The sequence below is a fragment of the Magallana gigas genome, chromosome 1 (genome assembly GCF_963853765.1).
Source record: "Magallana gigas chromosome 1, xbMagGiga1.1, whole genome shotgun sequence".
Classification (NCBI taxonomy): Eukaryota; Metazoa; Mollusca; class Bivalvia; order Ostreida; family Ostreidae; genus Magallana; species Magallana gigas.
In genome coordinates, this window is record NC_088853.1 from 12,076,234 (window position 1) to 12,096,006 (window position 19,773).

The window sequence follows — 19,773 nt, forward strand, 5'->3', positions numbered from 1 at the left end:
AACTGTTCGTAGAAATGAGCTGTGTGTATTTTGGGTGCAATATTAATTAAATGTTAATAATATCATTAAAGACAAACTTTTAAAGGCCTACAGGTCTTGTATTACATGTACCAAAAGTTTACAATTTTTGGCCCCTGGAGTTAAGGTACATATACATTATCCGAAATTCCTCCGAATATTGCCTCCCTTACCACATTTTCTCTATTGAATGCTTTTCAAACAACAAATAATAAATAAAAGCGGGAGCGGGATTGCAGACAAAGGAGTCTTAAAGTAGGCTTTTGATTTCAAAAGGAAGTTTAAATTGCAAAAATGATACTTTCTGACATGTCAATCTAATGGCGATGGTACACAGGTGACTTTAAAGGCCTGTGGGCCTATTGTTTTATGCGTCACCAGAATGCGACAAAATGTAATCAATAGTATCACAAAGAAGATTCAAACAGCAGTGCACAACAATCAAATCAGATTTCATATTAATATTGATCGTAAGGTATTTGATGCATTAATTTTTCCATGAACTGAAACCAATCGATATATAATTACAGTGGAGGAGTGGAGGCATTGCTGCAGATTGGATGTGTTCGTGCATTTACAAAGCAGAATGTAGGTAATCATTTAATTTAAACAAATTGAATTCATATTTGAATTACTGTTAAAAAGCATTAATGTTAGCTAAAAAGAAGACACATTGAAAGGTTTGATAAAATTGAGTTTACATAGACCATTGTTTAAATCACAGGTATGAATAAGCATTATAGTAAGACATTTCAATATTTGAAATAAAAAAGTTTTGAAATAATTGTTATGGTTTATGCTTATCTGTAGCATTATTTATCATTTTTTAATTGTTCAAATTTCCTGAATCGTAACCCATGTCGGGAAATAAACGCTTTTGATTATACTTTCTAGCGATCCAATTATGTTCCAATCCATTTCTTCTATTCTATTTTTTACTAATATGTAGTGTGGAAATGTAAAATTTTATAAAATAACTGCGCATATTGGTAGCTATTCATGTTTGAATAAAATCGTTAATCCCTTTACGCAATACCCTAAGCCAAACCGAAACTGTTGTCTTTACATCTTGCGAAGTTGAGATTAGACTGCGTAGACATCTAAACATGTGCTACGGTGGATATCTCTGCATCGGTATCAACCACCGTGCTTACTGTCACCTTCGCAGGAATTCTACCCTTCTCTACTGTTCGTAGAAATGAGCTGTGTGCATTTTGTGTATATTATCAATGAAACTTTGAATATTGTGAATTTTATAAAAGACAAATTATAAAAGGCCTGCACGTCACGTAGCAATAAAAGTTTGAAATTATTGGCATCTGAAGATAAGGTACATGTACAGTTATCCGAGATTCCTCCGAATCTTGCGTCCCTTCCCACATTTTATGATTGAATGTTTTTCAAAGAATAGATAATAAAGGCGGGCGGTAATCCATGGAGAGGAGTCTTAAAGTAGGATTCGAATTTTTAAACGAAGCTTGAATTGCAAATATAAATTTTCTGACATGTCAATCTAAGAGCGATGGTACACAGATGACTTTCAAGGCCTGTTGGTTCTTGCTTCATGCTTCACCAGAATGAAAAGTAATAGATTCATTTATTTGTATATTTTTCACTGGTATCCCACAAGTTTTTGATGTGAAAGATTTACTCAGTTTATCAAAAAAATTACCCTAATATTAAATAGAGTAAAACAACAGCACATTTTAAAGTAAAGATGCGACGAAACTAAATCAATAGTATCACCAAAGAGATTTCAGACAACATGACACAACAGTCAAATCAGATTTCATATTAATATTGATCGTAAGGTATTTGATACTTTAATTTGTCCATGAACTGGAACCAATCGTTTATAATTACAGTGGAGGCATTGCTGCAGATTGGATGTGTTTGTGCATTTACAAAGCAGAATTGAGGTAATCATTTAATTTAAACAAATTGAATTCATATTTGAATTACTGTTAAAAAGCATTAATGTTAGCTAAAAAGAAGACACATTGAAATGTTTGATCAAATTGAGTTTACATAGAACAATTTTTAAAACACAGGTATGAATACGCAATTTCAATATTTGAAAAAAAAAAGTTTTGAAATAATTGTTATGGTTTATGCTTATCAGTAGCATTATCTATCATTTTTTAATTGTTCAAATTTCCTGAATCGTAACCCATGTCGGGAAATAAACGTTTTTGATTATACTTTCTAACGATCAAATTATGTTCCAATCCATTTCTTCTATTCTATTTTTTACCAATATGTTGTGTGGAAATGTAAAATTTTATAAAATAACTGTGCATATTGGTAGCTATTCATGTTTGAATAAAATCATTAATCCCTTTACGCAATACCCTAAGCCAAACCGAAACTGTTGTCTTTACATCTTGCGAAGTTGAGATTAGACTGCGTAGACATCTAAACATGTGCTACACTCTGTGCTACGGTGGATATCTCTGCATCGGTATCAACCACCGTGCTTACTGTCACATTCGCAGGAAATCTACCCTTCTCTTCTGTTCGTAGAAATGATTGTGTGCATTTTGTGTGTATTATCAATGAAACTTTGAATATTGTGAATTTTATAAAAGACAAATTATAAAAGGCCTGCACGTCACGTAGCAATAAAAGTTTAAAATTATTGGCATCTGAAGATAAGGTATATGTACAGTTATTCGAGATTCCTCCGAATCTTGCGTCCCTTCCCACATTTTTTGATTGAATGCTTATCCGTAGTATTATCTATCATTTTTTAATTGTTCAAATTTCCTGAATCGTAACCCATGTCGGGAAATAAACGTTTTTGATTATACTTTCTAACGATCAAATTATGTTCCAATCGTAGCAATAAAAGTTTGAAATTATTGGCCCCTGAAGATAAGGTACATGTACAGTTATTCAAGATTCCTCCGAATCTTGCGTCCCTTCCCACATTTTTTGATTGAATGTGTTTCCAAACAATAGATAATAAAGGCGGGCGGTAATCCATGGAGAGGAGTCTTAAAGTAGGATTCGAATTTTTAAACGAAGCTTGAATTGCAAATATAAATTTTCTGACATGTCAATCTAAGAGCGATGGTACACAGATGACTTTCAAGGCCTGTGGGTTCTTGCTTCATGCTTCACAAGAATGAAAAGTAATAGATTCATTTATTTGTATATTTTTCACTAGTATCCCACAAGTTTTTGATGTGAAAGATTTACTCAGTTTATCAAAAAAATTACCCTAATATTAAATAGAGTAAAACAACAGCACATTTAAAAGTAAAGATGCGACGAAATCAAATCAATAGTATCACCAAAGAGATTTCAGACAACATGACACAACAGTCAAATCAGATTTCATATTAATATTGATCGTAAGGTATTTGATACTTTAATTTGTCCATGAACTGGAACCAATCGTTTATAATTACAGTGGAGGCATTGCTGCAGATTGGGTGTGTTTGTGCATTTAAAAGGTGAAATGTAGGTAATCATATAATTCAAAGACATTGAATTCATATTTGAATAACTGTCATGCTTATATTGACCACAAGGCATTTAAATTTATCGTGAACTGGAACAAATCGATTGAATGTGTTTGTGTGTTTATAGGGTGGAATGTAGGAAATAAAATTGGACTTTGCACTTGAATTACCGTTAGAAAGTCAACAAATGTCAACAATAAAAGAGAAAAATGGAAATATCCAACTTAATCGACTTTAAAAATACACTATTTTTTTAAAATACAGGTTTAAATGAGCATTTTACGTCATGACATTTCAAAATTTCAAAATGGGTTTGATCTAAAGGTTTTGGTTTATGCTTACCCACAACATTCTCTCTGATTTTTTAATTGTTCAAATTTCCTGAATTGTAACTGAAAAGAAAACGTCTTATGCTTATTATTTTTAACAATCAAACTATTTTCCAATTCATTTCTTCTATTCTATCATTATGTAATGTGGAAATATAACGGAAAGTTTTTCAAAACTACTGCGCATATTGGTGGCAAGTCATGTTCGAATAGAATCATTAATCTCTTTACGCAATACCCTAACCGAAACCAAAACTGTATTCTGTATATCTTGCAAACTTCAACCTGAACATGGTATCTTCTGATTCATGTATGAGTTTGAATTTCTTTTTAAAGAGAAAAGATCAATAACTAATCAAGGAACCCCTGATTTGCTAAGCTTAGTGTTATTATCATACACGTAGGAAACTTAAATGTTTAGATACTAAATATTCATTCACAAATGACCAATAGAGACCCTTATAATTTGGTCCCCTAAACTTGAATTTATTACAGTTAAAACTTTGTATATAAAGATTCCATATTACTAAATGCATTATATCTTAAACGTTACTTTTTTCTGCACATCATACGAAGTACATGCGAATGTTTATAAATACTGTATTAAGTTTCAAAGTTTAAGCCACATTTCTTTCACCCTCTTTGGGTTTGTTATAATGAATCACATATGAAGGGTCTTTCGATGCTTTTTTTTTCCAGTTAAAAAAAAAATTTCCGGTCTTTCTTTTCCTGTCCTGCGACAAGAAAGCTTGTCACCTTCAGATCTCAGAAATGGTAAATATTGAATAACAAGTCGTTGTGGGATGATACACTTATGTAGATAAGTGTGTTTTAACTATTTGTTTTATTTGTCGTATATTTTGGTCGTTATGTTTTTAAAGTATTATTTCTTTATACATGTAATGGTATTTATTTGATGTTAAATACACAAAAGTACTACATCCGGTACATCCATAAAAGAAGCAGTTTCTTACATGTTTCTTACATGTACGAATTTATAATTCTGTATTTGAACGGAATACATTTTGTTGATACAGGTATAACAACAAAAGTGTATTTTATTTTTAAATTTGTCGGTATTTACATTATCTTAGTTATGTCAAAGGGATTTTAATAGACAAACATGCGCTTATTGTTTAAATTAAAAAAAAAACTGCTCCTCTTTTCTTTCGCTTTCTCTGTGGTAACCAACGGTGGTTATGCTAAGGATATGTATTACAAAAGACATTGCAGTAGTTTTCCTAGTCAGAATTTAATGAAAAAATAATGTGCTTTTTAAAAAAACCCCAAAGAACATAAAAAGGGTGTCGCGTGATTTCGCCTCATATTCAGATTTGCCACTCACGTCGAGGTGCGGATGATGGTACATGTATATTACGATGTTGACCTCGTTATTAATGTTGGAATATGTGTAGTGTTCTGGTAAATAAGGAATAAATCTGTGTCATGTTTTACACTACTATTTCTGAGGTTTTGTTTACAGTCGATGCATAAAATCTAGGTTGAATGAACCCAAACATTCGGGGGAACCAATTGGGGTTTCTTTTTTTAAATATTCCCATTATGCATTTTGGTTTGTTTTTGTATGCCCTTAAAGAGAATATTTTTATCTACTCTAGATATATTTAAATTTGAGAGGAGATCTATTCTTCTGGTGTAAATTATTTTATACTGTAATACCCAAACTCGGACTATGCAACTTTAAACACTTGTTCATTCACATAACGAAAAGCGTACACAGTCACACAGTCTAGTTCATTTCATTATCCAGGGAACACACTGAGTGAGGTCCATTGCAGTGGGTCTCGCCGTCCTCTAAAAATATCAGGTGGTCTTTGGTCTGACATGTTGCATGAAAGCAACTCAATCATCAACTCCTAAAAAGAGTGTACATTCACACGACGCACCAAAAGAGCCTGCCAAAAGGATCTAGTCTTGACCGCAGATTGAACCCCAACTCTAACGTCCCCGGTGCTACAGTGATGTAACACTCCATTAAAGGCATGGAATTGTTACCCGGGAGCATGTCGACCTGTAATGGTGCAACGTACACATGATGCCTGACATGGGTCCCTCCTTTCTCCCTCAGTTATGCCCTCCCAGCCCGCAGCTAGATTCAAATCTTTGCTTAAGAAAATTTCAGGCTGCGGATACATCTAAACATGTACTACGTCCTGTGCTACAGTTGTTATCTCTGCATCGGTATCACCACCGTGCTTACTGTGATATCATTCATCTTCCCTTAACATTACCCCCAGACCTGATGACACAACGCTCTTCTCAGCCTCAGTAGTTGGAGAACTCTTTAACCTCGCATGCGTGTTTTCCATTCCTCTACCAACAGGTAAATTTTGACAAGCTAAGGACTCCTCTGGCCACCTCCATGAACATTTCCCTCTGCAATGCCCCTGCTACTTGCACTTGAAGCAACAACCGGACTACCAACTGATTGTCTTTTACAGAGGGAAAATTCCCTGGCTAGGTGGTGGTACCCTAACCCCCCCCCCCCCCCCGAGAAATGAGCAAGTCCCAGTGTCTTAGTGTCCACTGAAACCGTGCGCACGTTCCTGCGACACCGTGAAAGGGCTTAATGACTTAATTGGTATGTTTTTTTGTGTAAGGGTGGGGGGGGGGGACTTTATATCAACTTCATACCTGCTCTCGTGTCCTGACAGCCCATTGCAAAATGCAGGACTACCTGCACCACAACTGTGAATTTTGTATTTTCTTGTGACGGTGCATTTTACAGCGTTCAACTCAACATTTCAACCTTCAAGTACCCTCTCTGTGTTATGGTGATATATCTGCAATAGCTTTTCACACAGTTTACAAGCAAAACTTATTAAAACGTATCACCATAAAGATTTCAAACAACATCACAAAACAGTTATCTCACAGTTCATGCTTATATTGATAACAAGGCCTTTAAAACAGTATCCATGAATTGGGTCCAATCGATATGAAATCACTAAAGAGGCATGGATGCAAATTACATTGGTTTGTGCATTTGAAGAGTGGAATATAGGTAAATTTAAAACTTTAAACAATTTTGATAAGTTTTGTTGTGGGGATTAGAAATTTGAATTTGTATTTGCTTGCTTATATAATTGTTGGTGGGAAAAGTTTACATCTATCCTCATTAGTTTATCTGTAGCTTTTGAAAGTTCTTGTTAAATTTGATTCCGTGTTAACTAGTAAGCTGTGTTATAAAGAAAGCTAGGTTTATAAAACCTGAATTTTTCCTATTAAGTTTGTTGTTACATTAATTTTTACCTGTTTAGGTCTTAATACTCTTTAATCTGAAACTAAGCTAAAACTTAAATGTTTAAGAATTTATAATGCTTTATTTTGTTATTGCTTATAATAAGTCCGATTTTGCATGTCATTAGTCGAGTAATATGACAGAAACATCGCTCATTGTCCTGTGTTATTGAAACTGATTGTATATAGTATTTGTCGTTCTCTAAATATGTTTTTTTTAATGAACAATGTTTTTTACAGCAGATTTTCTACCTAGTTTGTTTCTTTAGACACAAATCAAGAAATCAGTAATGTATATTCTTTAGATTTATCAATATGTTAACAAAATCAGGGTCTTTTATACAATCAATTGATCTTTGTAACTCGCATATTATTCAATAACTGCCCCTTTGATTAAGGTTGTCTGTTTGAATTACCGTAATAAAATGTTATTATCCACAAAATAAAAGGCGTAAGATAGAAATAATCAACTAAATCCACTTTAAGAATCGACAATATATCAAGAAAAATCTTAAGGCTTATATTAGCCTTAGAAGCTCCAAAAAGATTAAATTTTCATTGGCAATTGTCCAGTTCATTTTGTATGCTGTATTTTTCCAATAGATAATGTAGAAAGGTCGTTTAAATCTTTCAAACTTATTGCGTATATCCACTGCTATTCACGTTCGAACAGGATTGTGAAATCCCTTTAAATTACGCAATACATTAACCGTAACCAATACTGTTGCCTTTGCATATTACAAAAGTAAAGCATTATATTGGTATCTTTTTGAAGGAAAATCTTATTTTTCAAGGTAAGATTTAGCATGATTAATAGGGTTTGCTTTTTATATCAAGCAAATCAAATCTGTATTTGAAGACATTTTTGGTCAAATTTACAAAGCCGTTGCAAGGTTTATTTGTAACATTTATTGATCGATTGCTATAAATGTAAAACTAAACCGTGAAGGTAGATTGGAAGACATCAATATTGTAACGTTTTTCCTATTGAAAAGAAAACTCATAACATCGAATATGATTTGAAACATGTTTTTCCTTTCCCAAGGTTGTTATCTATCAACGTAACACAATGTATAAAACGTTGACTACAAGATATAAAGCATATTTAGTCAAGTTATTTAAACATTGGAAGCAAAATTTGATTTTAATGTCCTTTTAAACACAATAATATCAACAAATGTCTTTTAATAACTTTCTGATATAAACACAAATTACACACATAAAAGGAGCATAGTCAAGATTTTTGTAATATTTTGTTTTTGTACTTTTATTGTTTCCATGATTAAATAAGGAACATAGATAAACAGTTTTCAGGGTTTGTGACATTCATTTTAGGTCTACGGCTGGGATTTCTTTTATTATTCAAAATGAAAACAGTCGCACCTTTACACATTCAAAGACTTATGAATGAACTATGTCTCTCGCTTATAACATAATAATGTTCAAATTTTAGATGATCATTGGAAATGTCATATTCAACTAGAGACGAGCTCGTTGCAAGCAACGATTAGGTTTTCCGTCGTAGCTGCGTCATACTTGTGACGTATTACAAAAAATTGATAGCTGACCATAGTACAATATTAGATGTGTAAACACTGAGAAACAAAGTATTATATTTCTGTGACCGCGTAGATTTTACGGTGATAGAGAATTCGTCTGGATCTGAATCGGTCGTGTGCAGTACGAACCGGGTGAGGGAATGTTGGCGTAAAGTGTATAAGGTAAATGGTTGGGGCGCGCTGTGGGCCGTAAGCTAAAACGAAGGGTAGGTTTGCCATATTCCCGAAGGTCCACCAGTATACAGTTTCAGAAAAATAAACAGGCAATTGATGCAGGATTCCACATTATTGGACGAGACTCAACGATGGCAACAATTTAACAGACAGACATGTTACAAACAAGTCGAATATGGCCAGAAGTGGCCTCCGGACTCAAGACTCTGGGAGAGTAGGACGTGGCCGGGGCTGGCCGCCGTATTCCAGACTGCGCATTGACAATTGTACATAACTATTTATAAGAATCTTAACAATGAGTATAAATTGCAATTGACAGGTAATGATATAAGTAAGCTGAGTGAAAGGTTCACAGATATAAAATAATTAAATAAACTCAATGAGTCTTTGATGTCCAAGAAATGAAAATCTGATAATTGCACAATGTTGTTTTAAGAGGTTAACAGTCCTTGAGACATGACACTCTGTCTTTTTGAAATCACATATAAAGTCTGAAAAGTGTCAATCACTAAATAAAAAAAGGAACTATGTAAGAAATAAACTGTGAGAAAAAATGACGAAACAGGTGTTGAATTTTACAAGTAAAGTAAAAAAAAAATTATAATTGAACAGTGTATTTTGCACGATGATACTACATGTTTATGAGCAAATACAGATCTTAACACGTTGTCCCTAGTTTGATTCGCCGCATTTTATTCAAAGAGTGGGACTGTGGTTATGCCCGGTACGAAGGTAAAAAGACCATTGGCAAACGTTTTACTAGCATTTTTACTAGCATGCGGAGATCCTGGAAATTTTACAAGGGGTTTTGAAGAATAATTTTGTATTTCGAGGAGGTGGAACATGCGCGGATCAGAAATTTTTTCCGGGGTGGGGGTTGAAAAGTCAGACGGTTATTTGAGTTTGCCAAGGGATGTCCGAGGCATATTTGGTAAGTTTATAATGTACACGTAATTGAAAGAAATTTCTCGGGGGGGGGGGGGGGGGGGTCTGGAACCCTTCCCCTTTTAGATCCGCGCACGGAGAAGACCGATGCCGGAAATTTTACTGTACTTTTAACCATTTTTATTTAATTATTCATGTTCATAATTATCAGAAAACCAATATTACCTTTCAAAGCAGTTAAAACTTAAAACTTAAGATACGAACCATTAAGTCTCGGTGAGTATTGCGTCCGCGTACGAAAATAATGGCAATTTTCAAGAAATTCGGATGGACGATCTGTGTCCTAGGTCGTCCATCCGATTCTTTTTCTGACTAAAAGCTACAGACCTGCAGTTAGAGATTGTCAAACTCTTATTGATTATGTCAATTTGTTTGTCTCAAAAAATCATTTTTTAAATCAATAAAGTTTTACCTTAAAAAAAAGAAAGAAATCGGGCACAATTTTCAATGTTAGCATTTTACAATTTTATGGTTTAATAAAATTTCAAGAAACAACTCTTCATTGCTTTATCCGAAATATTGCATGAAAAAAATTTACATCGCATTTTTTAAATTACAAAAGGATATTCAAAATGAACTTGGATTAACCGCTAACAAACAGGCATAAAGAGAGACTGAGAACCAATTTCTTCTCTTTTTTTTTTTTTAACATCAAAAGAAATTCAAAAATAAATCAAAATATAGTTTTTCTTTGTATGCGTTAATGAAAATGTAGATCAGCAAGGGTTTCTATTTCGTGCAAGCACCTACTTAACAGATTGTTACACGGGTCTACAACGATGAGAAATATCGTTGTGGCAATATTGTGGGTGAAGGATGAATGTGTAGTTTGTTTTTTAAGTTTATTTTTGATACATGTAATTATATTTATCTGGATCGGTTATGTTTGTTAGTTTGTTTTGTTTATTAAAGAGGGGAATAAAGAAATGAGTAATTTCCAAGCGCGTAGCATCGTTTTTGAAAGTGGGGGGGGGGGGCAAACTCATCCAACAAATCTTGACAAGAAAAGGAAACAGATTTTTTTTTTGAATTTTTCAAAATTTCACTCATAATTTCATGATTTTCATAGCATTTTTTTTACATGCTACCAAAATGGGGGGGGGGGGGGCAACTCCATGATAATTCAATTTTTTTTATGTAAATTTTATAAAAATAGTTGCTTCGAGAAAAAGTGGGGAGAGGACATCTTTATGTCATATAACATGTGAAACTGATTTCATTCCACCCACAAGCTTGAAATAATGAAATAATTTTAAGGAAAACAATATAAATAGACGTCATAAATCCCATATCAAACGACATATTACCACTTGATTCTGCGCGTCTTTTTAATGAATTTATAAACAGCGGCAAATTCTAAAATGTATTTTTAAAGGTAATGTTACATGTAGCTGCAAGTCTGTAGACCTTGTATGAAAAATTTCGGATGGTAGTCAATTTATCCGGGATACAGACCGAGCGGTACATATATGCAGCTAAGGTAACTAAGAATAATTCCAATAAAATACTTTGTTGAGTAATGCAAGCTTTTAAGATTTGTATAAAATATAACACCCAAATACTTCGTCTTACATTCGCTATTTGTAGAACAAGCAGAACCAGTATCAGTCTGACCGGCCTCACCATATACATTGCTGGAATTTTATTGTCCTAGCATTGCATTGCTCTGCATGTACACAATTTCTTTTAAAAATTAAACACTTAAAGTGTTCATCTATATGGCTACACATAACGTACACACGTGATTCAAAATAACCCAGACGGAAAACGGTAAAGAATTCAGTCATTGAGTCTACGTTTTATAGATCTGGTAAGAAAACACATTGCGGGTCTGAATGTTTGTTGATATGTCAATCTATCAATATACAGTTTGTTAATTATTTTCGATTGCTAAGGCTACAGCGTATTTGATGAACATTGAACAACATTTTTTCCATGCCACTTATTTCCATGGAAGATAGCGAATACAAGTATAAAGCATTTATAAAATTTATTTAATTACCTCTTTAGAATTGTGTATGGAATAAATAATTTATAAGTTGCTGCTGAAGGTTGTTTGGTATTTTCGTTTGTAGACGTTTTGCAAGTAAAAAACCTGAAACGCGGGGCAAGTCATAATTAATATCCCTAATAACCGTAACTTAAAACTAGCGGCTTTGGATTCAAATATTATCGTATACGAATATTAAGTTCACTTTTTAAAATCATCTCCACGATGATAATTATATTATATCCATCGCAAATCAGTATGTTCTATCGGGAGCAATCCCGCGTTCGTTTAAATTGCCAGCGTACATTTGTCATGACAGTAATACACATTGTGCTTTATATGACGGCCGTGTATACGTATTGTAGAAAAGTTGAGTTTAATAACCATGCATTGGAACCATTTTATTAACACATCTCCCAGTACTGAAACAATTCAAAATGTCTCTGTTACAGTAACACAGTGGGGCGTTAATCGTGTACGTCCAGCTCTACAATCACATGCACTGTCGTCTAGGCGACGGCCTGAATACAGCTAGCGTCCTATCGATCGGTTACCTGAGTCTCGTAATGCATCTAAATATAGACAGGGGCACAGTTATGAAACAAACAACAAAAATAAGGTCAAAGAGGTTTATCTATATGAAATGAAAATGTACATATGTATAAAACATTAGGGAATTTTATGTGGAATTATTTTTGCGCGCTACATGTATCAGTTAGTGCATTACAAGAAGCCCTTTGATAACCTCATAAACGTGCGCACCCCCACACAAATGGACCGAACTGACAACAATTGTTTCTGCAAATACTGACTATAAATTACGAAAACATTAAATTAAATACTATAGAAGGATTCAAAATTAATTTCTTTACAACTTTGCTTAAATAATGCATTAGAAATGTTTATTCCTTTTTAAGTTATTGATAAGAAACTTTGGACGCCTCAAACTCCCTAATTATAAGGGCCAGCCCCTTTTTCGGTATACCGAATGAAAGGTCTGGGTAAGACCAAGAACTTTTAAAATACATGTTATAACAAATTTTTATCAGGTAGAAAACTAACACGGAAAATACGCGAATTTTTTTGATTTTTTTTCTTACCTTTGTTTCAACATCTATACCTTCCCTTTTATTTGCATTTAAATAATAAATAAAATATATCTCGCACAAATTCAATGTATAAGCTTCCAAACCAGCCCATCTTTGAGACTCTGCCAGTCATCGTTAAAGCTAAACCCCCTGGACAAAAGAAGTCGTTAAATTTTACTTAAAGGGGAATAACTCAAAACCGGATAGGGATTTTCCTCAACTAAAATATGCAACGACAACATCACGCGGCATGTTATCAGTCCTGAAACTTTCAAAACAATCAGTGAACAAACGAGCGAGATATTAAGGATCAAAGTTGGCGTCTAGAAGAAAAAAAAAATAATAAGAAATTTGAAATTTTTTTCAGAATAATAGTAAGGTTTTCCGCTGAGAGCGGAAAACCTTAAAAATAAATCACATTTAAAATCGAAAGAAAATGTTTAAGCAGGATCGTGACCAGGCCACTTAATTGCTTACATGAAATATTTAAACATGAGAACCCACCATATGATAACAAATCAAAGTTTTTCAATATATGCGTCATATTCAATCCTTTATATTCTAATGACTATATGTATGTTAAAAGTAAAGAATGGGACAAGTCAACCAACAGCATTGCCTTTTTGTTAAGCGCTTCATAAACAAACCAAACGCAAAAATGTCTCTTGCAGAAGAATTGATTTAAATACCTTTTGATATCTATAAGTATTTTTTTTCTATTAATCTTGTATTTCAAATGTCGATTGAAAAAAAAAATCATGATATGTTCCTTGATCGAAACACAAGAAAAATAGATTTTATTTTCTCATACGAATATATTGAGTAAGATATTTTTAGTTAGTGTACGAATATTAAAAATAACATGTAACCAGCATATCAATTCCATGTTTCGATGTTAATGAGTTCATTATTTTCTTTCCCCATATATATCTCAATATTTTTTTCCGATAAGTTTTATATGTATAAGACATCATAATATATGTTATACGTCACTATTCTTTATTAATAAAACAAAATCTTCTTTGGTAAATGGTATTTTTTTTCTATCATATCAAGTCATGTGTAACTCCTTTTCATTTAATAAATGTTCTAAACAAATTTACCATTAACAGTTATCAACTTTATTATATGAGAGTTTTTATTAGCTAAGGCAACGACAAATAGAAAAAATAATTATCATTTAAAGTAAGTTAAAAAAATATTGTTCGTATATTTTTATATCTTTTATTTAGAAAGGGGGAGGGATAATACTGATAATATTTGACGTAGCGTCCATCCCCATTTGAATGCATCAGTTTGCCCAATACCGGTGCATGCCTACAAGTAACGACAAACAAATTTTATCTCAGGACATGCAATAAAAAACTAGCACCATTGATTTGTGGGCACAATTTTGCAGGTCTAAAAAAAGCTCAGTGTTTTTATACATGGAGTGAACTCTTAGTTTGAGATACCTAATACTCATGCACAAAATTACCAAACGAAACCACTCCCTAATGTTTGATACCATTAATCTAAGAGTATTATTTTAAACTTTTGATAGATGCATCCTTATTCAGCATTGATAATAATGTAAAATGTACGAGGGTTGTCCCAAAATAATGTAGACAGGACACATAATTTATACAAGGGTTTTTTACAAAAGTATTGAAACGTCTTACTCCATTTGGAAAAAGATAAAGCATTGAAATTTTACAAAAAAATAAACTAGGATACCGTTTATTAATGTGAAAATTTTCTAATCAAAAGATCATCCCTATTAAACTGACAAACTTGCTAAATCCAATAGCCTTAAGAAACCCCGTACTCATCGCACCTTTTTAAACGCGTTTTCTTGCTCCTATGTGTTAAACATCTTACAAACAAACGTAAACATTTTCATTTTTCATTTTTAGATAGCAACATTTACATAATATCTTTATGCTAGATTTTGTGGCGAAAAAATTGAGTTTTTCTAACAAAACTCAACCCTCTGTGGAACATTATTCTTGATTATGGATATTTTACTTGAAATGGACATTGATGGTAACCCAACAACAAAACTTTATGATAAACGCAATGACTTCTATTTTTCTTAGTTAACTTTTCTTATTTATGTAGCAATATACCTTCATCATCTGCATATAGTGTTTTTGTCTCTCAGTTAATTCGATACGCAAGGGTATGCCCTTCTTATGAACAGTTTTTCAGGCGTTGCAAGCTACTGACAAACTAGTTGATAAAAAAGGACTATCAACAGTCTCGTTTGAAGTCATCTTTTCGTTAGTTCTATGGTCGATGCAACGACCTTGTCAGCAAATACGATTCTCCAATGGGTCGCATGCTGACTGACGTTTTTCGTAATAAATTTGAGATCATGATTAATCATGTAATTGTCTACGGACTGTTTCTGTTTTTTTCCCGATTACGACAAAGAGCACACGTAGGGTGTGAACGGTCAGCAGAGGATGCTCACTCCTTTTAGGCACCTGATCCTACCTTTATCTTTTTGGAGGTCTGTGTTGTTCTGCTTTACATTTGTATTTCGTGTTATGTATTTTTGAGATGGTTTACGGTTTGTTGTTGTCATGTTTTATCTGTTCAAGTCTAAGAATTGTTGCTATATGGTTTTTTTTTTGTAAAAAGCAGTTGATAATTAGTCCCCTTGTTTAAATTTCAGTTTAACAATAAGGAAAAAAACCCAAATAAAATGCAGCTATTGACCACTTTAGATTGTATGACTTTTGTTTAAGCAATTGTTTAGCCTCTTTAGGTCTCCTTCAGAGATTCCAATCAGTTTGAAGTGTTTCGCTACTCCGCGTGACGTCATTGCCATCGTGACGTCAAAATGTAATTTATCGTCGTGGTCAGATTTCTATTACTTGGTAAATATATTTCCACTTTCTCCACATAGTGGACTCGAACACTAGTGAAACTTGCACAAATGTTAGTTCCGATAAACAGCAAAATAAACATAATTATATAATTTGATTGCCATTATTATTTTTTTTTGGACCACTGACACTTAGGAAGTAGTTGTTAAAGTATTTTAATCTCAGAGTTTATGTTTGCGCCGGTACCCTGACCACTTGTTTATGTACCGTCGTAAACAAAGTATTAGCCATTTTTTTTATATTTCTTTGTTCAATCATTTGTGTTGGTTTTTTTTAAATGTTTATGCCAATTGTTATCAACGTAAGTTACATGCAGTTAGAAATGGAAATATTTGTGTTGTCTCAATAATTTTCGAAAAAACCCTCAAAGTTATTTTTTTCCACATAAAACGAAGTAGAGGTGGATTTTGTTGTTTTAGCTGTAATGAGTTTTTACATTTTATTCGAAATTGTAACTCTCCGTTAAGGTTTGTGTGCTAAATCTTGGTTTTTTTTACCAAAAAAACATTAAATGTTTTATGCACTTGCTCTGAAAACAATAATTAGGGGAAAATTGTCTTCGGGCTAACATTGACAATCAAAGGACTTAAAAAAAATAATCCTAAATTGATTGCATATGAAATTTAATTCATTTAAAACTAAAACATGCTGTCTAAAATAGTTCCAAAATAGCTAGATTAAAGGGGGTATTTTCAATGAAAATAAATACATAATTTAAGGCCCACCCATTATTTTCATCTTTATTCAAAAATAACAAATGGCTGCAATCCAGGATAATTTTCCGCTGTAATATTCTCTTAGGAACAGCGATAAGTCCTTTATCCTTGCAAAAGATATGTGTCAGAACTATGGAAACTGTTTTAACGGTGTCATTTTTATTTACTCGTGTCTGAAAAACTATCAAAATTGATGTAAATTTTACATTATTCATTGTATCAATTATACAAACAAAGCAGTCACGCGTCTCTACAAGATATATAAACTGCAAACTGTGATAAATATCAAATACCATATCGTGCGACACTTGTCCACGTGTACCTTGTTTACAGAAATCAAAATAAAAGCTATTTATATCACTACAGGGTACTATTCATCCAAGGGTATATAAGGCAATACCTGGTCACAATAAGAGTCAAGTTAAAGCGTGTCAAATAATAATAAAGTACCGTTCAATTTCCTTAAATTTGTTGTCTTAGTGGTGGGATAAAAAATATTTAAACCCTCGGAGCCTTACGGCTAATTCGGAAAATGACCCTCATTCATCACATCTTAGAGGATGCTCGGATGAGGGTTCCATTTTCCTTCATTGAGCCTCCAGGCTTATCGCTGGTATAAATGGAATCTTTAAAGAAATTAAGACAACAAATTTAGAAAAATTGATCAACATATTGAATTTAAAATTAAATAACTGAACAAAATGTGAAAAACAAATACATTTATTAATAAGTACACATAGAATCAAATGATAATAACATATAATAGTAATGCTTGTTAACCCACAATACAAAAAATATAATTTTACACTTTCCTCAAAACACAATAGTCCATAATATCAATCACTTTTCACGAATACATTGTCCATCAGTTTGTTCACGATAAGTGGTCTGGAATACACTAATCTAAGAAATACATGGACCGGTAATCCATCGATGACATCAGACCATTTTTCTAAGAAAATGCTGCAGTCAGCACCTTGATGAGCTCTAAATGGTATCAGAGAAATTATTGCTTAACTCTCTCCTGTAAAATGTATAAAAAGTTTTAGCGTTTGACCAATTTGCAGCTTCCAAAATATTTTAAAGTTGTACACCACCAGCAAAAGCTGCTGACGTAGAAGCACTTCTGTAAGAATGAGCGGAAAACACTTTCTCATCAATACCAGCTTTTTTCAATATTTCTTTAAACCATCGAGCAACTGTCGAGGTTGAAACCTCTTTAAAAGTTTTATATGAAACTAATAATGTGTTTGTTCTTTGCGTGGACCCTGAGGTCCACGCAGAAAATATATAAGCGAGGTTAAACCGGATGCTATGGGGAAAATTCAGCCTGCGCATAAGCTAGCCTGGTTCCTGTGCGTAATGGGTAGCTCAGGGAACCAGGCTAGCACACGTTTATCTGAATCGGGATGGGGATTTCGTGCCATATGCACACATAAGTTCAAAGGCGCTGTAATTGTAAAGTTGTCGGGTAAACAGTACAGAAACAAAGTGTACGTTTAATAAATGATTGGCATGTAAGTTAATGTTATGCCGAAAGTACAATATGCATCAACTAGCATAATTTGCAATGTTTTGTTGTTTTCCGAATACACATGTAACTTAACTTTACTTTTATAGTAGTCGAGGCTGGAGAACTTCCCGATTAATTTTTTTTAAGCATTTAAGTATGATTGAATAATTATGTCACTGTATAAAAGTTTAAATCTCAAGAAAAATTTACACAAAGCTGTCACTGCATAGTTAACAAAGTAGTGCGAATCGTAATGTGTGCGCAAATAGTAGAATTCACCGAATGCCTGATACTACGATATACATGCAAACTTCATTCATAGATAGATCATAATTATTTTAGAACTATGAATCCATTAAATTCTGAGATAAAAAGTCAGGGCTATACATACACGTATACGTACATGTAATACAACGTACAAATTTAGTGGTTAAAAGCAGAGGGCTAGAGTCGGTGGAATCTCTGATAATCTTAAGGCTTTCACGTTTTCGTTGGAAACACATGCAAATGGTCCACGTATTGTAGTCCTTTTTTAAAGGACAGCAACTTGTCTTGTCTCTCTTGTTTTCTATAGATAAAACCTTAAAGTGTGTAACACACAACAACTCTTACCTGAAAATGAACTGATTTTTACTTGCTGTATATCATGACCTGGTCTTGAAGTTTTTTGTAAATCAGATATAGTGAACACCACGTATTCACCATGATCAGACATATTACTTATGTTCATTGATATCAATGTCTGAACTCTTTGAGCTGTGGTCAAAGCTATTAGAGATGCCAATTTCAATGTAAGATTCTTCAAATCCACATTTTCCAAAGGGTAGAGATATTTTAAATAACCCAATACCTTACCAACATCCCAAGTTGAAGTATATTTTGGTTTAGGTCTGTTATTAAAATATACACCTCTCATAAATCTAACCATCAACTGATTTTTATGAAATGAAAAATTTTTAGAAACAGAGAGTGTTTGCGTTAATGCAGCTTTGTATACATTAATTGTACTGTATGAATAGTTCTCCGCCAATTCAGATAAAAAATTAAATAACTGATTGCAAGCTGGTTGCATGGGATTGATATCCCTTTGATTGCACCAAAAATTCCACTTTGCCCGTATAAAGTTGTATTTTCTATTAGTACTTGGTCTCCATGAATTTGTAATGAATTTTAAAGCTATTTAAAATCTGCGCTGCATAATAATTCAAATACGATGTTAGAAATAAGGGTGCATTTAAAGCTAACGATTGGATTTTTTTCCCTAGTGGCTTCTAATCGAACTAAATATAAACTAGATGTACTGTGAGCAACCTCATAAATGATACCCCCGCTAGGAAAATAAAGAAACTCAAGTACCAGTGTTTCGCTATTGAAAAGTAATGGATGCACCATTTTCCTAGTGACCTTTAACTTGCAAAATGACCAAAGCTCACAATCAGGACAAAACGAATAAGTCACATGCAATCTTTCTGTCAAATTGTAGCTTCTAATCATTTTCCATTACAAAAAATGGCCTAGAGAGGAATTATGATTTTTTTAAGGATGACCTTGGACTTGTATAACGGACCCTTAGTCAAGTTCAGTACACACCCTCAGATCATAGCAGTCTTTGTTTGAAGTACGAACTTCGAATCTTTTTCTATAATATATGGACCGTACACGATTATATATACAGACGGTGGACAAAGTGATTCCTATATACCCTCCAAACCTTGTATGCCTGGGGTATAATAATCTTTCTTGCAGTACTTTTTTTTCCATTTTGGTGACAACACTACATATGTGTATTTTTTTTAAATGGTGTAACTAAAATGTTCTGAATATTTGTAGAGCTTTCAAA

At 33.2% G+C, this 19,773-nt stretch overlaps 1 protein-coding gene across 5 annotated transcripts in view; it reads left to right on the forward strand.

Annotated features, from left to right (window-relative positions):
- Positions 1 to 464: 464 nt before the first annotated feature.
- LOC105344929 (uncharacterized) overlaps positions 465 to 19,773 on the forward strand; it is a 28,200-nt gene continuing 8,891 nt past the window's right edge. The window contains exons 1-2 of one of the 5 annotated variants that reach the window (XM_034462580.2): positions 465 to 610; positions 1,884 to 1,937. The gene's annotated coding sequence lies outside the window, so the exon portion shown is untranslated. Of the gene's footprint in view, positions 611 to 1,883; positions 1,938 to 7,728; positions 7,870 to 19,773 lie in introns of those variants that run through there. The other 4 variants (XM_066083141.1, XM_066083167.1, XM_066083151.1 and 1 more) reach the window with 4 other exon arrangements.